The sequence below is a fragment of the Onychomys torridus genome, chromosome 2 (genome assembly GCF_903995425.1).
Source record: "Onychomys torridus chromosome 2, mOncTor1.1, whole genome shotgun sequence".
Taxonomy (NCBI): Eukaryota; Metazoa; Chordata; class Mammalia; order Rodentia; family Cricetidae; genus Onychomys; species Onychomys torridus.
In genome coordinates, this window is record NC_050444.1 from 46,054,515 (window position 1) to 46,074,930 (window position 20,416).

Below are 20,416 nucleotides of genomic sequence, written 5' to 3' on the forward strand. Positions count from 1 at the left end.
ACTTAATAAAGGCATTACAGAAACTATAGACCAACATCTCTAATGAACAGAGATGTAAAAATCCTCAAAGTGAGCAGCACAGAATTTGAAATGATTTTCATGTAATCCTTGGGTAGGGGACTTGCAAATTTTCATATTCTTTCAATTTTTAATGTGCCTCTGAAGTGAACACTTAAGACATTTTTAAAGACCAAAACTTACTGTAATAATAAATAGCATACTGAGGTTTCTAGATACACATCTAATTCACAAAAGTTGGTTGTTTTCTTGTATTCCAATCATGAGTAAATGGATTTTGAAATTTAAAACAACGAAAATTTCATTATGCAACCAAAGGAAATGCTTTAGTAAGTCTTATCAAATAAACATAATGAGTACATGTAGCAAAGTCTAAAACTGATGAAAAATAAAATAATTAAAAAACTAAAAAACAAAAAAAAAATGGAATAGCATTCCATGACATGGCACAGGATACTCACCATTGTGGTGATGTCAGATTCTAATCTCTGTCTATAGCTTCCATGAGAACCCAGCCCACATGGGGCAGTTATATTGTAGACATAAACAAATCTTGACTTGATAGTTCATTTGGAGAGGTCAAAGACCTATAGCAAGAAGTATCTTTAGATGAAGGGTTTACAGTGGTCTGTCTCAATACTTGCTATAAAGCTATATTGATTACCATGTAATGAAAACAAACAAACAAACAAAATAGTAGATCAATACAACATAATGGAGACCCCAGAGCATAAGTTTAGTCAACTTACTATTAGAAAAGACATAAAAGATTACCTTTCTGGAGCAATATCAATTACATGTACATAAGCTATCCTGGCACAATCTTACATTAAAAACAAACAAACAAAAACCAAAACAAAAGTGGATCATAATCCTCACTGTAAAATGTCAAACTATAAAACTCTCTGGAAATTAGGTCATTTTGGGTAAACTCACAGTTTTTTTTAACATAATGCCAAAGGCATGATCCATGAGAAAATAAGAGAAATAGCTAGACTTTTCAAAACTAAGAACTTCTCTGAAAAAGACACTGTTAGGGACTGGGAAGACAAATTACTTCACCTCGAGAAAACATTTATAAAGAGATAATCTCATAAATGTCATTTATCCAAAATATGCATGGATTTCTCAAAACTCAACATTGTGATAAAAGACTCAAAATTGATACCTCAATAAAGAAAATACAAAGATAGTAATCATAGGTGAGCAATTATAGCAGGGAAATGCTTAACAAATGTTATAGGGGGACTACAAATTAAAACACCTCTAAGGACTGAGAATATAGGTCAATGGGTGCAATAAAATGACCCCTAATGATCAGTCTATCACTCAGTTCTCATCACCCCATTCAATGATGGGAGTTAACATAGAGATGGGCAACAGGACAATGCACAGAGAGTGAGAGACATTGGAGAACCTAGTCATAATGAGATGTCTTCACCATAGCTCTTCCTTCAAGATTCAGGGATACAGATAGAAAAGGAGGCAGAATGACTGTAACAACCGTAAGTGGTGCATGATTCCAAGTGCAACTGTAAGTGGTGGATGATTCCAAGAAAAGAATATTTTCAAGACATGACAGAATTGGTGTATATACGATCTCACGGAGACTGGAGCAGTATGCACAAGACCCACACATTCCAAACCAGATAAATTACCAGTACTGAGAAAGGGAAATTGGCCCAAAATCCTACTCCTAACTAAGAAGCTATTTGTATTTGATACTTTCTGGGAAATAAGAAATCAGTTTTTCCCAATGGACTATCACTAGGTATATAAACCACACTCCAGGGCAGACCCCATGCTCAGGAGTAAATGGTCAATTCAAAATAGATTCGATGTTGTTTGTTTGTTGTTTGATTGTTTTGGGAGGGTTGTTTTGATTCTTTTGTCTTATTGGTGTTTGAGCAAGTGAAAGAGAGTGTGAGGGAGAGAGCATGTGGTTGGATGAGTGGAGAAGTCAAGGAGATATGGAAGGAGATGGTGTTGGAGATAAAACTTGATCAAAATACATTGTAATCTGGGCATGGTGGCACACACCTTTAATCTCAGCGCTCAGGAGGCAGAGACTGACTGATCTTTGTGAGTTTGAGGCCCACCTGGTCTACAAAGCAAGTTCCAAAAAAGCCAGGACTGATTGTCATACAGAGGAAACCCCGCCTCAAAACAAAACCAAAACCAAAAACAAAAACAAAAACAAACAAAAGAACCCCAATTATATATAAATATATGTAATACATATATAAAATGTTTAAATAAAGATAAAATGGATATTAAAAGAGTAAAACACAATGTACACCAAGAGTGACCTCTAAACTATATTGTTATCTATTTTTGCTACTAATAATGTTCCATTGTAGGACTATAAGACTGTTCTTGCCTTAATAGTGCCTTTCCCAGGAAGGATATTGAAAGTTGAACTTCTGTCTTAGGTATTCTTTTGCTGCAAAGAGATATGACTATGGCAATTCCTATAAAGGAAAGCATTTAAATGGGGCTTGCTTAAAGTTTCAGAGGCTTAGTCCACTATCATCAAGGCAGGTAACTTGGTTGCCCATATTCAGGAAGTCATAGTGCTAGAGAAGTAGCTGAAGAGTTTTGTATCCTGATGCTCACTCAGACAGCAGGCAGAAAAAGACAAACACTGAGCCTAGTGTGTGCTTTTGAAATCTCAAAGCCCACCCACAGTGACACACCTTCTCTAACAAGGCCACACCTCCTCCTCTAGCAAAGCCACACCTCCTAATCCTATTCAATCTACCAACTGTAGGCTAGTCATTAAACACATGAACCTATGGGACCTTTCTCATTCAAACCACCACAGTTGTGGAGGGGGCGGTGGGTGAGAATGCTGCAACATTCTTTTCACTTCATTTTACTGTTAATTTAAAGTTTCTCTAGAAATAAAACTTATTGCTAAAAAAGAAAATTAAGAAGATTTGAAAAATTATATTTTCTTGTAACTATCAAGCAGTTTATGTATGTGAACATGACTGTAACATGTTTAAAACAATTCTCTCTTCAACAAGCATAGAACATATAACTTAAAATAGGACCTGAGGTGATTTTATTTAACTTGAACATGAATAAATATACTCTAAATTTTAATTGTGATGGATTCCTTCTAAATTATATGGGAGAAACAAATCCATCATTACAATGAATTCGAGTCAAATAACCATCTCCTGATTCTAAATATTAGGTTGTATATCAGTATCTGTACAGCGGGATTGTGTCCTGCTGATAGACATTCACCTCATCAGTTTCTTCAAAAACAGTATTGTTATCTACTGATATTGGCTGGAATACAGTCCAAGAACAGAGTCACAGGAAGTAGGAAGAGACTGAGACAAACTAGGCTTGGCTTGAGCTTCTGAGACCTCAAAGTCTATCCCCAGTGACAGACTTCCTCCAACAATGCCACACCTATTTCAACAAGGCCACACTTCCCAATAATGCCACTCCTTATGAGCCATGGGGCCATTTTCATTCAAACTACCACAATGAAACAATTATCTACTAGTGTCATTGATTAAATATCTTGGCAGCTTTCTCTACCCTCTTCTCTGTGACCTTGCAATCTTTGTAACTAGAGATGAAATGTATATCCCACTTTAATCTGGGATTTGGCCACATAACCTATAGTCACTTAAATATATTTATAGGGCCTAGAGCACTGTTTTTACAGGACCTGAGTTCAATTCCCAGGACCCACATGGCAGCTCACAACTGTCTGTAACTTGAGTTCCAATTCCCTCACACAGACAACCATACAAGCAAAACACCAATGCACATTTAAAAATGTGCTAAGTAAAAATTTTCCATATAGACAATAGCCTGAAGCAGATGTTAGTGCTCTGCTTTGAAAAGAAGTCCCATGAGTAGCTAGAACCTACAACATGGGCTGTAGAAACAAAGCTATTAAATAAAAATGAATCTGACCTCTATCTAACAGCAAAGTTCACCCAGATCTACAGCATGAAGAAGAGCCACACAGGCAAGCCTATCCTGAACCAACCAACCTAGTCCAAAATAAGCACACACGGTTGACATACATATGCACAAACAAAACACTCATTCACATAAGAGAAACATAAATCTTAAAAAAAAAAATAGTAACATAACCTGATCGATGAATTAGGGGAAACATAGATTCCATTTTAAAGATTTTTAAGAAAAATAATTTCTAAAGGCTAGGTATGTGACTCAATTAAGAGAGTCTTATTGCATCTTGTTATGCAGTGTTCAGTTGATAACACTGGGAAGAGCAGTGTGGAGGGGAAAAGGGAGAGGAAGTGGGGGAGGGAAGGCTGCTGTTGGGAGGTATTTTATGAGAGGAGAATAAAGAGAAAAAGAAATAAGACAATTAAAAAAATGTAAAAGAAAGGAAGTTCATTAATGTCCCCCAAAGCATGAGAACACCCAGAGCCTCACTGGCTAGACAAGTTAGCCAAATTGATGAACTACGGGTTTATTGAGAGCTTCAGACTCAAAAAATAAAGGCAGGGATCAATTGAGAAAAGATACCCAATGTTGGCCCTGAGCTTCAGACACACAAACACGAATAAATAATTGTTTCTAGTGCTTTGGGGAAAACTTCAAAATGAAGTCATAAATATCCTCTGGAATCACTACACATTAACTTTCCATGAGATTGAGAGTTTGCCAACTTAATAGTAAAGAACTATTCCAACCATGTTAGATAACCACCAAGTATCAATTATAAGCAAAACAGGACCTAGAAAAAGAAAAACACATCAGTCCTCTGAAAGAGCTGAAAATCTAGACAAGAGAGAAAGAGGATTCAGACACAGCAAGTCTACTAATGTACCCAGAAATCTCAACAGTGGTATCTACTCAGCTTGTATCTTTACTTGACTCATTCTTTCTGGCAGAACTTTGCCATTAAAATCCCATCCAGTACCTCAGCCCCACTAGAATGTACCCCAATCAGTGGTTTGAATAGAAGCTTAAAATGTAACATATTGTTTATAAAAGCTCTGCTGTGATCATGTTTTTCTGTTCAGTTTAAGATCGATATATAAATTTAATAAAATAAAATTCAAAGCCATTTCAACAGTGTTTATAGGATATTGGGCTAGGCACATGAAAAAAAAATGTGATTCAATAACCCACAAAAACAAACACACTCATCTCAGATAGTATTACAGATTTGGCATGCTTCAGAGAAATTGCAATTAAAATAGAAATCTACATTTGAAGATAAGAGGAAATCTAAAATAATGCCTACGTTATCAGTTAAGGAAGATGATGGTTTCGTTGTTGTTGTTGTTTTAAATGTTAGCATTTAACAAACCTCCTTGGCTGGCTCTAAGCCACCAGGACACCTCCCACACCCTTAATCTTCTGTTCAGACCTTCTGCTGAAGACTTTGACCTTCATGATGACTGGCTGCTTAAGGAGTTTTCGCTTCCCCAGAACTTGGCAGTAGCCTGATTGTACATCAATGATGGCAGCGGCTCCAGTCTTATTTTGTGTTTTGTTTGTTTGTTTTCAGCTTTAACCCATGTCTGCTCACTGACCAATGCCCACGGTAGACAAATTTCTAAATGGTCTTAATAAATAAAAAACATGAGGCCAGAAATTTGGGTTAAAGCCCTAGAGAAAGATCAGAAGAATAGGACAAACCACCACAAGCTAACTTCACCTCACCAATTCCACAGCATCCAAAGAGAGCTTCTTCCTGTATATTCACGTTTATATGCCTTTTCTGTTCTGTTCTCTCATTGGCTCTCTTAGCCCAGCTATATCACTTCCTCTTCCTACACAGCTCTGTCACTTTCTGTCTGTCTGTACTGGGATTAAAGGTGGGTGTCACCATGCTTGCCTCTGTTCCCTACTGTGACCTTGAACACACAGAGATCCTGCCTGCTAAGTAAGTGATAGGATTAAGGGCCTGTGCTACTGCTGCCTGACTTCTTTGTTTACTTATAATGGCTGCCTTTTTCCTCTGATCTCCAGACAAGCTTTATTTATTAAAACACAAATAAAATATCACCACATTTCGCAACAAATAAAATAACACCATAGCCCACAATTTATCTAGATTTACAATTGGCCAGAATCTCTTGTTTCTCTTTAAGTGGTAATGTCATATCAACTTGCCCAAAGCAACCTGGATATTACTTGTCTAAGTTGACACCTTGATGATGAAAGTCTCCCACATTACCACAGCATCAGGGTTTCTTGTGGTGCTTACCCTGGAGTTGCTGGATCTTCCTCAGTCTGGATGACATGGCACCGGCCAAAAGGTGAAGATGATGTTTTCATACATAGAAACCTGATAAACATTAAGTCAAATCAATCTTACCAGTCTATGGACCAATACCTGTAAGTTTCAGCAATTTCAATTAAAATAAATTGCTAGTGATGTAGAGCACAGCATTCAATGCTCTCTTACAGACTTGTTATTTAGTTACCTAAGCTAACAGAAGCAATTTCTCTATTAATTATAATGTACAGTAATGATTTGTGAACAAAAGTTAGACCTTAACCACTACCATGTAAACTGGAGATCAAATCAAGCAAAGTGCATGCCCTTACATTTGCACAGTGTAGATTTGTCTGCAAAATGCTCAGTTAGATGCTTGACAGTCTTGATGGGTCCTTTATTGAATGGATCATTGTGAAAATGCAATTTGGCCTTTAGATGACCATTTGTGGGCTCCCCCCAATCAAAATCACATTGCTTTTAATAGAGCTTGGAACTAACAGAATTTCTAAAGGATTCATTGAAACCTCCTTATTACTTATCTCTATAAATAACAGTGTTTATAACATCTCTCTCTAAGCTATTCTCTCATTTTCTTGTCTAATAATACGACATCTGACATTTTTATTGAAAGGAAAAATGACCAAAAATTAGTCTAAAGTAAACTACCAGTTCTGGAACAACTTTGCCAATACACAGTAATATATAACTATTTCTTAATCACATCTTGAAACATAATACCTATTTTGAACACAGAATAAATAAAATGTGGCTCCAAAATATTTCACAAGTATTTTGATTATAACTTCCACTTAGAGAAGTTTTTCTTTCTCCACATGATATCAGAGTTACTTATTCTAATTTTGTTAATACAGAAAACAGTAAAGTTATAGCTTTTACCAATTAAACTTCAAACAATATAACTATATTAAATGATGCAATAACTGCAACAGCATTTATAATAACCACCTACAACAATATAAGCAACAGAGCTTTATGCCTATAAGTAAAGCACAAATCATTACATAATGTCTCAGACCACAAGAGGAAAGCCAGCACATGCAACTCTTTCTATAGACAGTTTATTTTCTTCATTTGCCATTATGCTCTCCTTTCTGTTGCTGTTATTAAACACTCATGTCTAGAGCAATTTGGAGAGGAAAAGTTGTATTTGGCTTACACTTCTAAGTCTGAATCCATCACTGAGGGAAGTTAGGCAGAAACTTAAGGCAGGAACCTGGAGCAGAAGCCATGGAAGAACTCTTCTTCAGTTTAGCCCAGGACTCAGTCAACAGTTCATGTTTAGCTAGCCTTTGTGTACAGTATACTGCCCACAGTGACTTGCCTTTTCCATCAATTAATAAACAAGATAATTACCCTATATACATGTCCAATTTGATCTACGTAACTCCTCTACCAAGGCTTTCCTTTCTTATGATGCTAGGCTGTATCAACTTGACTATTAATGCTAACTAGAATATAAGCCTATGCAAATTTAAGATTGATCTATTCATTTGGCCAGAATATTGGCCAAGTTTCATTTTTTTAATTATATGCATGGGTACAAGAGGCTTCCTTTATATAGCAATGTTAATGTATCTATTTGTGTCTTTTTCATATGACATGGGAGTCATGACTGTTCAGGTGGTATTAAAGTTTATAATGGTCACTGAACTTTGATTTCACCAGTAATTAATAAAATATTGACTCTAAACCCAGAAAAATAATTGAACTAAGTTCAGTGTTTAAAGATTTCTCAAACAACATTAAAATGAACCCACAATTCATATTTATTAAAAGGTCAAACAAACAAATCCCGAAACATCTTTCACCATTGGCAGTTTTCTGATCTTTTCTGGTAATCCTGTCAGATATTCTTCACCAGCCAGTTTGTCCTCCTTCCGTAACTTATGTTAGCCCCTTCTTGATTTCTCACCCTGTCCTCAGATGTCTACTGATCTGTCTACATCCACTTTCCTAATATCACACCACACAAGGTCTGGGAACTGAATTTGAAAGACTCCACCTACTTCAGGAAATGGGTTGGAAAAGTATGACAAATCTTCATAATTTATTTCCTTTTTAATTCTGTTTCCACTCTCCTTCTGTACCCCTGGAGTATTGCCGCAATTTCAAGAACACTTGGTTAGGGTGGCCTGCAACCAGAGGACAACACAATTACATCACTATATTTTAACTAACTGAGCTGATCAGCTATATCATTATATTAATGTCATATTAGAAACAATTGTGTTCAATATTAAGTTAAATATTAAGATCATTCCAGAGTAATAGTTTTTGATCTTACAACCTACATTTGGCTCTTCGAATTTTGCCTTTCAAATAAGAAGTAATACTAAATTTCTATAGTCTTAATTTATATGAAAATCTATATTCCAGTTATATAAATTCATATTGCAATTATAATTAAGGGAGTGAAAATAATAAATATGTATAAAGGATAAATAAGAGTATGAAGAGAAAATATACCCAGAGAAACTACTTTAAAATCAAATTCTAGAGAATATTTTAAGGGAAAAATAGAGTGGGTTAAAATTATAGTTGATAGTGAAAATTGATGCCCCTGGAATAAAGTGGAGAAACTGAATATTTATAAAGTAATTACAAATAATTAATTTTATTTAAAAGCCATCATTAGGAAGTTCTTACAGCATTATAATAGTCTCATGAGTAGCATAGGTGAATGGATCGTTGCTTGCAAAGTTAATCCACACCGAGTAAGATGCATCTCTGGCACAAAAACTGTGAAATACCGTGATTTTCCTGAAGCCTTCACAGCTTCTTTGTTTATTTTATCTTCTACTTCTAAAGTAAATATTTTCAAGTAAAATAATCAACCATTGTCTTCTTTTATTTGGGTCTGTCTTTGGTTTGTTTTAAAGAATAGAGGGAAATTTTACTGGTGTTTCCAATTTGTCATCAAATCTGTACCTGGAGTGGAGAAAAAAAAAGGCATGGCTTTTTACTGCCTGTGCTTTGAACTCTTACTCTGGAATAGTGTTAATATTAAACTTTAGTAGTTTCTTATAGTGACAATTTAGTAAATGATGTAATCACCTGTTAAGCAAATATAAAGTATAAAAGAACATACATCTATCCAATTAGCTCAAAACACTGTGTTGTGCTCTTATTAAAATTTTATTGAAAACATATACAGAAAGCTAAATATTGAAAATTTCAATAAAAAAGCTATTGAATAGGGGCTCTTGGAATGGCTTATGGATAAGACCACTTGATATCTGTTGTGGTTTGAATATGAAATGTCCCCCAAAGGCTCCTGTGTTTGAACACTTGGTCCCTGGCTGGCAGCATGGTTTAGGAAAATTGTGGGGACTTTAGGAGGTGGACTTTGGAGAAAGTATGTCAATGGAGGTGAACTTTGAGGTTGTCCAGGCCAACCCCTCCTCCTGGTGGCTCTTGGCTTGTCAAAGCAATGTCAAGAGCTGATCTCACACGCCTGCCACCATGCTTCCTCTGCCATGGGACTGTGTCTGTCTGGAAAAACTTCAAGCCAGAATGAAGCCTTTCTTCCTTGAATTGTTTTTCTTGGAAGTATTTTATAATCACAAATCAGAAAGGAATTAGTATTCTGCCAAAGCTTGTGCCTCTGTTCTACCTCCAAAACCAGAATGGTAGAGGGAAAGAACCAATTCCTTCATATTGTCTCTAATCTCTGCACATATGCTATGACACAGGTAGTACATGCACACACACACACACACACACACACACACACACACACACACACACCACACCACACCACATCACTTCCACAATAACTGAATGTAGAAAGCTTTAAAAACAGATGTGGTTTATTTGTTCATATGTATCATATTACCTCAAGCAATTACCTTTACTGTTTTTGCTAGAAATAATAATTTATTTACTTTAATAGTCATAATTTTATAACTATTTGTGACTTATTTACTGTACAACTTATTTATGCTTACATACAATAATTTACTTATTGGCATATTGATTACTTCTGTGTGCAGATTCCCTTTTCACGGGGCCAAGTGCTCCTGTGGAGTTGGAAGATAGCCTGCAGGAGCCAAGTTCCCCACTCCTGCAGTGTCGCTCTGGGGAACCAAGTTCAGCCTTGGCCACAGATGCCCTTACCTGGTAAGGAATCTCACTGGTCCCAATTTCATATTCTTAGAAAAGAACAAAATAAGAAAAAAACACCTTGTTTAACAATTCATCACTATTACTTTAAAATAAGTGAAATGTGGTTTTTTTTTTTTCAGTGATTTCTATTATCATTTTCATCTAACTTTAAGGACATTTTGAACTTAGATGAATGATTTTCATACAGTTCATTGTGCTTCTGAGGAGCAAAGCATAAGCAGAATCCAGGAATGTCTATGGAATCCAAGCTATAGACCTCTTTCAATTGTGCATTTATTTACCCTGCATACATATATTCACATCCTTAAAACACTTAAGCAGCTCATGATGATTGAAAGAATCACTAACATATGTAAATTAGAATGTTGCTTTGCCTATAGCAAATATCAATAAATCTTACCAAGTATTAGTTTTCATTACCATTTAAAATAATGCAATTGTTAAAGAAAAATGAAAAACACTAAATGTGTGGATAAAATCTGATCATTTGACTAGATTTCTCAGCTGGTAAATAAAGAAGAACTATTACTACATTTTCTGATTTTATTTAATTCCACTTAGGGACAGGAATCTTACTTTGGAGGATCAATCATATTTGTATCATAAAATCTTTTATGATTTTAATTTTTTGTTTTTTTACAGGAAGAATTCAATATAAATTTAGATATCTCATGCAAAGTATTTAGGTAAAAATGATATATCTTGAAATTGATACTTTAATACATTTTATTCTTGGGCATTTAGAAATGAAGAAGAACACAAAAGAAATACATGATATGTTCCTTAAACAGTCATTTCAAAATATAATTAATCCTTTCTTTAATTTTCTTTTGAATAATAAACTCCCTTGTAAATAAAAAAGTTGAAACTTCCTAATTCTTCTACTATTTTGCTCTACTAAGAATGAAACACTATTATGAAATCTATTTAATATTTTAAGAGTTTTATTATCTGCAGCTATATGTAAATATTTCTATGCCACTTAAGTTGCACGTTTTGGTAGATAAAGGTTTTGCATTTGATCTTGAATATAATGCCATGACCTTTGCTATTTTCCTTTTAACTAGTGAGCTAATTTTAACAAGGAAAGGTTTTCTTTTTTTTTTTTTAATCTGTTCTTTTCTTGGATCATTTTATAATTGTATTTCTACAGAGAACTATCTCTCAGAAGAGGTCAAGACCCTTATGTCTGTTGAGAAATCCCTTTTTATGTACTTAGTGGTCATTCAGCTTCAAATCTTTTACTGTGGACTTATAAAGCATGTATATTTAGTATTTGTTGAGTTCAAGATAAATGCAATTTATTATGTATTTTTGTAAATTTTCTCCAACATGTGGTCATAACTGATGCTGGTGTTCTTTTTTTTTTTATTGACCTCATTACCTCCAAGGTAGTGTGTGTATTATTTCATTCACACATGATTATTAGCCATGATGTCTGCATACCAAGTATTATGTAAACCTGACATATCTGCTGTTTTATTTTGGATGTTACAGATAAAAATATGATTATCGGTCATTGCACAATTTACTTCACCTAGGTAAATTGTGCAATGACCTATCTATATGTTCATCCATAAGTGTGTGAAGTCATAATACTATTTTTTTTGTATCTTACTCAAGTGTGAGGAACATTCGGTATATAGTATTTTACTGATCATATTTAGCTAAACCCTACCCATCTATTCTGACTACCACTAATTCCATCAATGAGAACAATTAGGTAGTTTAATGCTAGATATCAGGCCATCATTCTCGCCAGTGAAACCTCTCTTCTAACATTCATTGGGATAATGAAAAAAGTCTGTAGTATTAATAGCAGAGGAAGGTAACTGGGTGAACTTTAGATGTCACTGCTGGTGGTTGTGTTCTAAATCCAATACTTGAGTAAGAATTTCTGATATAAAGACTGACTGTAGACCACTGGATTTATATTATGATGAAAACACCCATTTATACTGAACCACTATGTTGACATAATTTAATATCTACGATAAATTACATATTTCAAAACACATTTTATATTTTAAATCATTGATAGAATTTCAATGTGATCTTACTGAAGTTTCCTTTTTAAAAGGTAGACTATCTTCTAGGATAGTTTTATTTTTATAGCAAAATTAGCAGAAAAGTACAGTTTCTTCATATACCTCTCAAGTTTATCATTATTACACAGTGTGACACATTTTTTTTTAATTATGTGTTTTAATTTTATGCATCAGCCATGGGTTCCCCTGTCTCCCCCCCTCCCGCACCCACCCCCACCTTCCTCCCTCTCCCCTCCCCTCCATTCCCCTGTCCTCCAGGACCAAGACACCCCTGGGGATTCATTTAAACCTGGTGGATTCAGTACAGGCAGGTCCTGTCACCTCCTTCCAGGCTGACCATGTGTCGCTGTGTAAGCCCAAGGTTCCAAACAACCAGCTCATGCACTAAGGACAGGTCCTGATCCCACAGACTGGATGCTTCCCAAACCATTTAAGATATTCAATTGTCTCACCTATCCAGAGGGCCTGATCCAGCTGGGGGATCCACAGCCTTTGGTTCATAATTCATGTGCTGTCTTTCAATTGGCTATTTGTCCCTGTGCTTTTTGCAATCTTGGATTCAACCATTCACGCTCTTGCAGTCCCTCCTCTTTCTTGACAGTTGGACACCTGGAGCTCCACCTGGGGCCTGGCTGAGGATCTCTGCATCCACTTCCTTCAGTTATTGGATGAGAGTTCCAAGACGACTGTTAGGGTGTTTAGTCATCTGATCACCAGACTAGGTCAGATCAGGCTTTCTCTTGACCATTGCCAGCAGTCTACAGAGGATGTATCATTGTGGATTTCTGGGGACCTCTCCAGCACTCTGCCTATTCCTGTTCTCATGTGGTCTTCATTTATCATGGTCTATTATTCCTTGTTCTCCCTTTCTATTCTTGATCCAGCTGGGATCTCCTGGTCCCCTAAGCTTTCTTTCCATCAATTCTTGCCCTTCATTACTCCCACTGTCATCCAGGATGTTCATGTAGATCTCATCCATTTCTCTGTCATTGGGTGATCCCCGTGTCTTTCCTACGGTCCCCTTTTCTAGGTAGCTTCCCTGGAGTTGTGTAGTAGTCTGGTTTCTTTGTTTTACATCTAATATCCTCCTATGAGTGAGTACATACCATGTTTGTCCTTCTGAGTCTGGGTTACCTCACTCAGGATGATTTTTTCTAGATCCTTCAATTTTCTTGCAAACCTCATGATGTTATTGTTTTTCTCTGCTGAGTAGTACTCCATTGTGTATAATGTACCATATTTTCTTTATCTATTCTTCAGTTGAAGGGCATCTAGGTTGTTTCCAGGTTCTGGCTATTACAAAAATTGCTGATATGAACATAGCTGAGCAAATGCCCTAGTGGTGTGATTGAGCACTCCTTGGGTATATGCCCAAGAGTGCTATAGCTGGGTCTTGGAGAAGATGGATTCCCAATTTTCTGAGGGAGCACCATATTGATTTCCAAAATGGCTGTACAAACTTGTATTCCCAGCAGCAGTGGAGGAGAGTTCCCCTTGCTCCACATCCTCTCCAGCATAAACTGTCTTCTGTGTTTTTGATCTTAGCCATTCTGACAGGTATAAGGTGGTATCTCAGAGTATTTTTGATTTGCATTTCCTGGATAATTAGGGATGTTGAGCATTTCCTTAAATGTCTTTCAGCCATTTGAACTTCCTCTGTTGAGAATTCTCTGTTTAGTTCTATAGCCCATTTCTTAATTGGACAGTTGGGCATTGTGATGTCTAATTTCTTGAGTTCTTTATATATTCTGGATATCAGCCCTCTTTCAGATGTGGGGTTGGTGAAGACCTTTTCCCATTCTGTAGGCTGTCTCTTTGTCTTGCTGACCATGTCCTTTGCTCTACAAAAGCTTCTCAGTTTCAACAGGTCCCATTGATTGATTGTTTCTCTCAGTGTCTGTGCTACTGGTGTTATATTTAGAAAGTGATCTCCAGTGCCAATGTGTTCAAGAGTACTTCCTACTTTCTCTTCTATCAGGTTCAGAATAACTGGATTTATGTTGAGGTCTTTGATCCACTTGGACTTAAGTTTTGTGCATGGTGACAGACATGGATCTATTTGCAGCCTTCTACACATTGACATCCAGTTATGCCAGCACCATTTGTTGAAGATGCTTTCTTTTTTTCCATTGTACACTTTTGGCTTCTTTTTCAAAAATTATATGTTCATAGGTGTGCGGGTTAATGTCAGGGTTGTCAATTTGATTCCATTGGTCCACATGTCAGTTTTTATGCCATACCAAGCTGCTTATATTACAGTAGCTCTATAGTAGAGCTTGAGGTCGGGGATTGTGATGCCTCCAGAACTTGTTTTATTGTACAGGATTCTTTTGGCTATCCTGGGTTTTTTGTTTTTCAATATGAAGTTGAGTATTATTCTTTCCAGATCTGTGAAGAATTGTGTTGTTAATTTGATGGGGACTGCCTTGAATCTGTAGATTGCTTTTGGTAAGATCACCATTTTTACTATGTTAATCCTGCCTATCCATGAGCATGGGAGATCTTTCCATTTTCTGACATCTTCTTCAATTTCTTTTTTCAGGAACTTAAAGATCTTGACATAAAGGTCCTTCGCATGCTTAGTTAGAGTAACCCCAAGGTATTTTATATCATTTTTGGCTATTATAAAGGGTGATGTATCTCTTACTTCCTGCTCAGCCTGTTTGTCTATTGTATGTAGGAGGGCTACTGATTTTTTTGAGTTGATCTTGTATCCTGCTATGTTGCTGAAGGTTTTTATTAACTGTATCAGTTCCTTGGTTGAATTTTTGGGGTCACTCATGTATACTATCATGTCATCTGCAAATAGGGACAGCTTGACTTCTTTCTTTCCAATTTGTATCCCCTTAATCTCTTTATGTTGTCTTATATCTCTGACTAGAACTTCAAGTACTATATTGAATACGTATGGGGAGAGGGGACAGCCTTGCCTTGTTCCTGATTTTAGTGATATTGTTTTGAGTTTCTCTCCATTTAACTTGATGTTGGCTGTTGGCTTGCTGTAGATTGCCTTTATTATGTTTAGATATGTTCCTTGTATTTCTGATCGCTCCAAGACCTTTATCATGAAGGGGTGTTGGATTTTGTCAAATGCCTTTTCTGCATCTAGTGAGATGATCATGTTTTTTGTTTTTTTTTCTTTGAGTTTGTTTATATGGTGAATTTCATTGACGGAAGTTTGTATGTGGTTAACACCCTTGCATCCCTGGGATGAAGCCTACTTGATCATGGTCGATAATTGTTTTGATGTGTTCTTGGAGTCTGTTCGCCAGAATTTTCTTGAATATTTTTGCATCATTGTTCATGAGGGAGATCGGTCTGTAGTTCTCTTTCTTTGTTGCATCTTTGTTTGGTTTAGGAATCAGGGCAATTGTAGCCTCATAGAAGGAGTTTGGTAGTATACTTTCTGCTTCTATTGTGTGGAACAATTTAAAGAGTATTGGTATTAAGTCGTCTTTGAAGATCTGGTAGAATTCTGCACTGAAACCATATGGTCCAGGGCTTTTTTTGGTTGGGAGACTTTTAATGACTGATTCTATTTCCTTAGGGGTTATTGGACTATTTAAATGGTTTATCTTGTCTTGATTTAACTTAGGTATGTGGTACCTATCCAGAAAATTATCCACTTCTTTTAGATTTTCTGGTTTTGTGGAGTAGAGGTTTTTGAAGTATGACCTGATGATTCTCTGGATTTCCTCATCGTCTGTTGTTATGTCCCCCTTTTCATTTCTGATTTTGTTAATTTGGATGCTCTCTCTCTGTGTTTTGGTTAGTTGGGATAAGGGCTTGTATATATTGTTTATCTACTCAAAGAACCAACACTTTGTTTCATTAATCCTTTGTATTGTTCTCTTTATTTCTATTTTATTGATTTCAGCTCTCAATTTGATAATTTCCTGGCGTCTGTTCCTGCTGGGAGACTTTGCTTTTTCTTGTTCAAGGGCTTTCAGGTGTGCTGTCAAGTCACTAGCATGAGATTTCTCCAACTTCTTTATGTGGGCATTCAGTGCTATGAATTTCCCTCTTAGCACTGCTTTAATAGTATCCCATAAGTTTGGGTATGTGGTGTATTCATTTTCATTGATCTCTAGGAAGTCTTTAATTTCTTTCTTTATTTCTTCCTTAACCCATTTGTGATTCAGTTGGGCATTATTCAGTTTCCATGAGATTGTAAGATTTCTGTAGTTTTTTCTGTTGTTGAAATCTAACTTTAAACCATGGTGGTCTGATAGAACACAGGAGGTTATTCCAATTGTTTTGTATCTGTTGAGATTTGCTTTGTGGCCAAGTATGTGGTCGATTTTAGAGAAGGTTCCATGGGGTGCTGAGAAGAAGGTATATTCTTTTTTGTTTGGGTGGAATGTTCTATAGATATTGATTAAGTCCATTTAAGCCATAATATCTGTTAAGTCCATTATGTCTCTGTTAAGTTTCAATTTGGCCGATCTGTCCAGAGGTGAAAGTGGGGTGTTGAAGTCTCCCACTATTAATGTGTGGGGTTTTATATGTGATTTGAGCTTTAGTAATGTTTATTTTACATATGTGGGTGCCCTTGTGTTTGGGGCATAAATGTTCAGAATTGAAACTTCATCTTGGTGGATCTTTCCTGAGATGAGTATGTAATGTCTCTTTTGATTGATTTTAATTTGAAGTCTATTTTGCTGGATATTAGGATGGCTACACCAGCTTGCTTCTTAAGACCATTTGATTGGAAATTCTTTTCCCAGTCTTTTATTCTTAGGAGGTGTCTGTCTTTGAGTTTGAGGTGTGTTTCTTATATGCAGCAGAAAGATGGGTCCTGTTTTCATATCCATTCGTTAGTCTGTGTCTTTTTATAGGTGAATTAAGGGATATTAATGACCAGTTCATTCCTGATGTTTTTATTTTTTGATGATAGCGTGTGTGTGCTTCTCTTCTTTGGGGTTTACTGCTGTGGTTTTATCTATTGCCTGTGTTTGCATGGGTGTATCTGCCTTCCTTAGGTTGGAATTTTTCTTCTAGTGATTTCTGTAGGGCTGGGTTTGTGGATAAGTATTGTTTAAATCTGGTTTTGTCTTGGAAGGTCTTGTTCACTCCATCTATGATGCTTGAAAATTTTGCTGGGTATATTAGTCTAGGCTGGCATCCATTGTCTCTTAGTGTCTGCATTATATCTGTCCAGGTCCTTCTGGCTTTCAAAGTCTTCATTGAGAAATTGGGTGTTATTCTGATGGGTTTGCCTTTATAAGTCACTTGGCCTTTTTCCTTTGCTGCCCTTAATATTCTTTCGTTATTCTGTATGTTTAGTTGTGTAATTATTATTTGGTGAAGGGACTTTTTTGGGGGATCTAGTCTGTTTGGTGTTCTATAGGCTTCTTGTATCTTCATAGGCATTTCCTTCTTTAAGTTGGGAAAGTTTTCTTCTATGATCCTGTTAAATATATTTTCTGTGCCTTTGAGTTGGTATTCTTTCCTTCCTCTATGCCGATTGTTCATAGGTTTGGTATTTTAATGGTGTCCCAAATTTCTTGGACATTTTGGTCATGACTTTGTTGGTTTTAGTGTTTTATTTGACCGATGAATCTATTTTTTCTACCGTATCTTCAACACCAGAGATCCTCTCTTCCATCTCTTGCATTCTGTTTGTTATACTTACCTCTGAAGTTCCCATTTGTTTACTCAGATTTTCTATTTCCAGCATTCCTTCTGCTAGTGTCTCCTTCATTTTTTCTATTTCCCTCTTCAGGTCTTGGACTGTCTCCCTTGGTTTTTCATGATATTCTTTTAAGGACTTATTGTTTTCTTCTGCTTTAATTGTCCTTTCCTCTAGTTTTTTATAGCGTTCTTCCCATTTTTTGTTTGTCTGTTCTTCTACTTTATTTTTGCATTCTTCTACATAAGGCTCTAGCCTCTTCATGATGTTACTTATAAGGTTGTTTTCTTGTTCTTCTTCCATTCCGTGATGTTCAGATCTAGCTGTTGGAGAGGGGCTAGGTTCTGGTGATGTTGTATTGCTCTTTATTTTGTTGTATGTACTTATGCCTTGATGTCTGCCCATCTCCTCTTGGGTTCGTTCTTGGTCTTATCAGTGTACTTGGTCCAGAGAAAGTTTACAGATTTAGGGAGCCTCTCTCTGGTCCAGATGGAAGCTCTGGGCCAGATGGGAGTGCTGGTCTAGATGAGAGTGCTGGCCGGATAGGACTGTGAGTCTTGGGAAGTCCCTGGGGTCTCCTTATTTTGTCCAGATGGGAGCTCCTCTTGTCCAGATGGGAGTTCCTCTGGTCTCTGGTCCATATGGGAGTTACAGGGCAGGATGGCAGCTGGGGGCTCTGGTCCAGATGGGAGTTCCTGGGCGGATGGGAGCTGGGGGTTGGTCTCTGAGTCTCAGGAAGTGGCTGGGGTCTCTGACAGATGGGTGTGGGGCCATGGTGTGGAGACTGCAGTGTCTGCCTCCAGTCTCGGAAAATGAGAGCCTTCCCACAGGGCCTGCCAATTGGCCGGAAACTGGGGCCAAGTTGGTCAGGTCCTCCTGGGATGGCCTGTGTCCAGCAGTCGGACCCAGGGGCAGTTCGACACATATATTTTAAAGCAGAGCCCACATTGATGCAGGAGTGTCCTCAGTCCATAGTTTTTAAGTTGGGCCTCCTTTTGGGTGTTGTGCATTCTATGGATTTGGAAATTGATCTATAATGTTTTAACAAAAAAATAATTGATCGATGTTGCTGGCTGATTTGCCCCTCTTTCCTTGTAACTTTTTCAGGATCTCTGATGTATATTTTAAGGTTATTTGATTAGCCATGGGTAAGTTATTTTTATATTAGCTATATGAATTGTTATTTTAAGTGATTTACAATGCTTTTTCTCCTTCTAATAATATTTTGACCTTAAATCCTGTATTACCCAATACTACTTATATAAAAGTAACATTATCTGACCAGGGTATTCTCTTAATAGTTTTAAACTACTTTGTATGTGTGCATATGTCATGTACACACACACACACCAAAAAAAAAAAAAAAAAAAAACCATACACACAATACACAGAAGAACCTGTTTATAGTTTGTGTTTTGCTTTTTAAATCAAGGACTTTACATATATTTTGATCAGTAATACCAGATTATTTTCAATACACTTTAGTTGTGGTTTTTGCTTGTACTGATCTTTATTTGTTTCTTTCCACATCTTCATCCTTCCTGATATCTTGACGGTAACAGTCTTCTCTTCTTTTGACTTTAGTTTTCTTCAGCAACTATGCCAGTTACAGACTGCATTATCATTCACTAGCTTAGTGGCCCCTCAATTTCCCATCAAAATCACTACTATCTATAAGTATTAATGATTTGGCCAGTCTTAAGGCTATCATTTATGTCCTTCAAGCATTTAAAACACAGGGTAGTTTCACAGCAGTGACACTCCTGCCATTTGGGGCTTGGTCGGTGTCTGTGTGGATATGTGTTATGTGTTCTGTACAAACAGGACCACTGATCCTCATCTACTTACTGCAAGCTGTAGCATTTTCCTCGCCTGTGAAAGAAAACATTTCTCCAGACATTTTCATATATTTTCTAGAAGGCAAAATTGTCATGAAAGACCATCACCAATTTAGGGAATAAATAGGACTTACACAACTACTCCTTTGTTAATTTTTATTGATAAAAATACAAGGTAGAATTTGTAACCTGGCATGTACCTAACCATCATTTACAATTGCCTCTTAATTAGCAACTAAAGAACCTAAAATCCAAGCATTGGAGTAATTCTTCAGAATTACTTGTTATAAGATTGTCTGGTCATCAATAATTTTCATATATTCTTGAGACTTTGATTAAATAAAGGGAGGTGTAAGTTGAAATGAGGATTTGCCTTTCCCTCCCTTTCCTAAGCGTGTCTGTCTGCCATGACACAGACAGTGCCTGGTGCCGAGCCAGATTCCCACAGTGAAACAATTGACTTGGCTTCACAGGAACAACATATAAACAGCAGTTTGTC

The 20,416-nt window shown here is 36.6% G+C and overlaps 1 long non-coding RNA gene across 1 annotated transcript; it reads right to left on the reverse strand.

The window, feature by feature from the left end:
* Positions 1-491: 491 nt before the first annotated feature.
* On the reverse strand, positions 492-8,397 carry LOC118578399. Its single transcript, XR_004944255.1, has 3 exons — positions 8,281-8,397; positions 6,239-6,319; positions 492-605 (listed from the first exon to the last, which is right to left on the reverse strand). It is a non-coding gene; the product is annotated as an uncharacterized LOC118578399 (long non-coding RNA).
* Between the last annotated feature and the right edge of the window lie 12,019 nt (positions 8,398-20,416).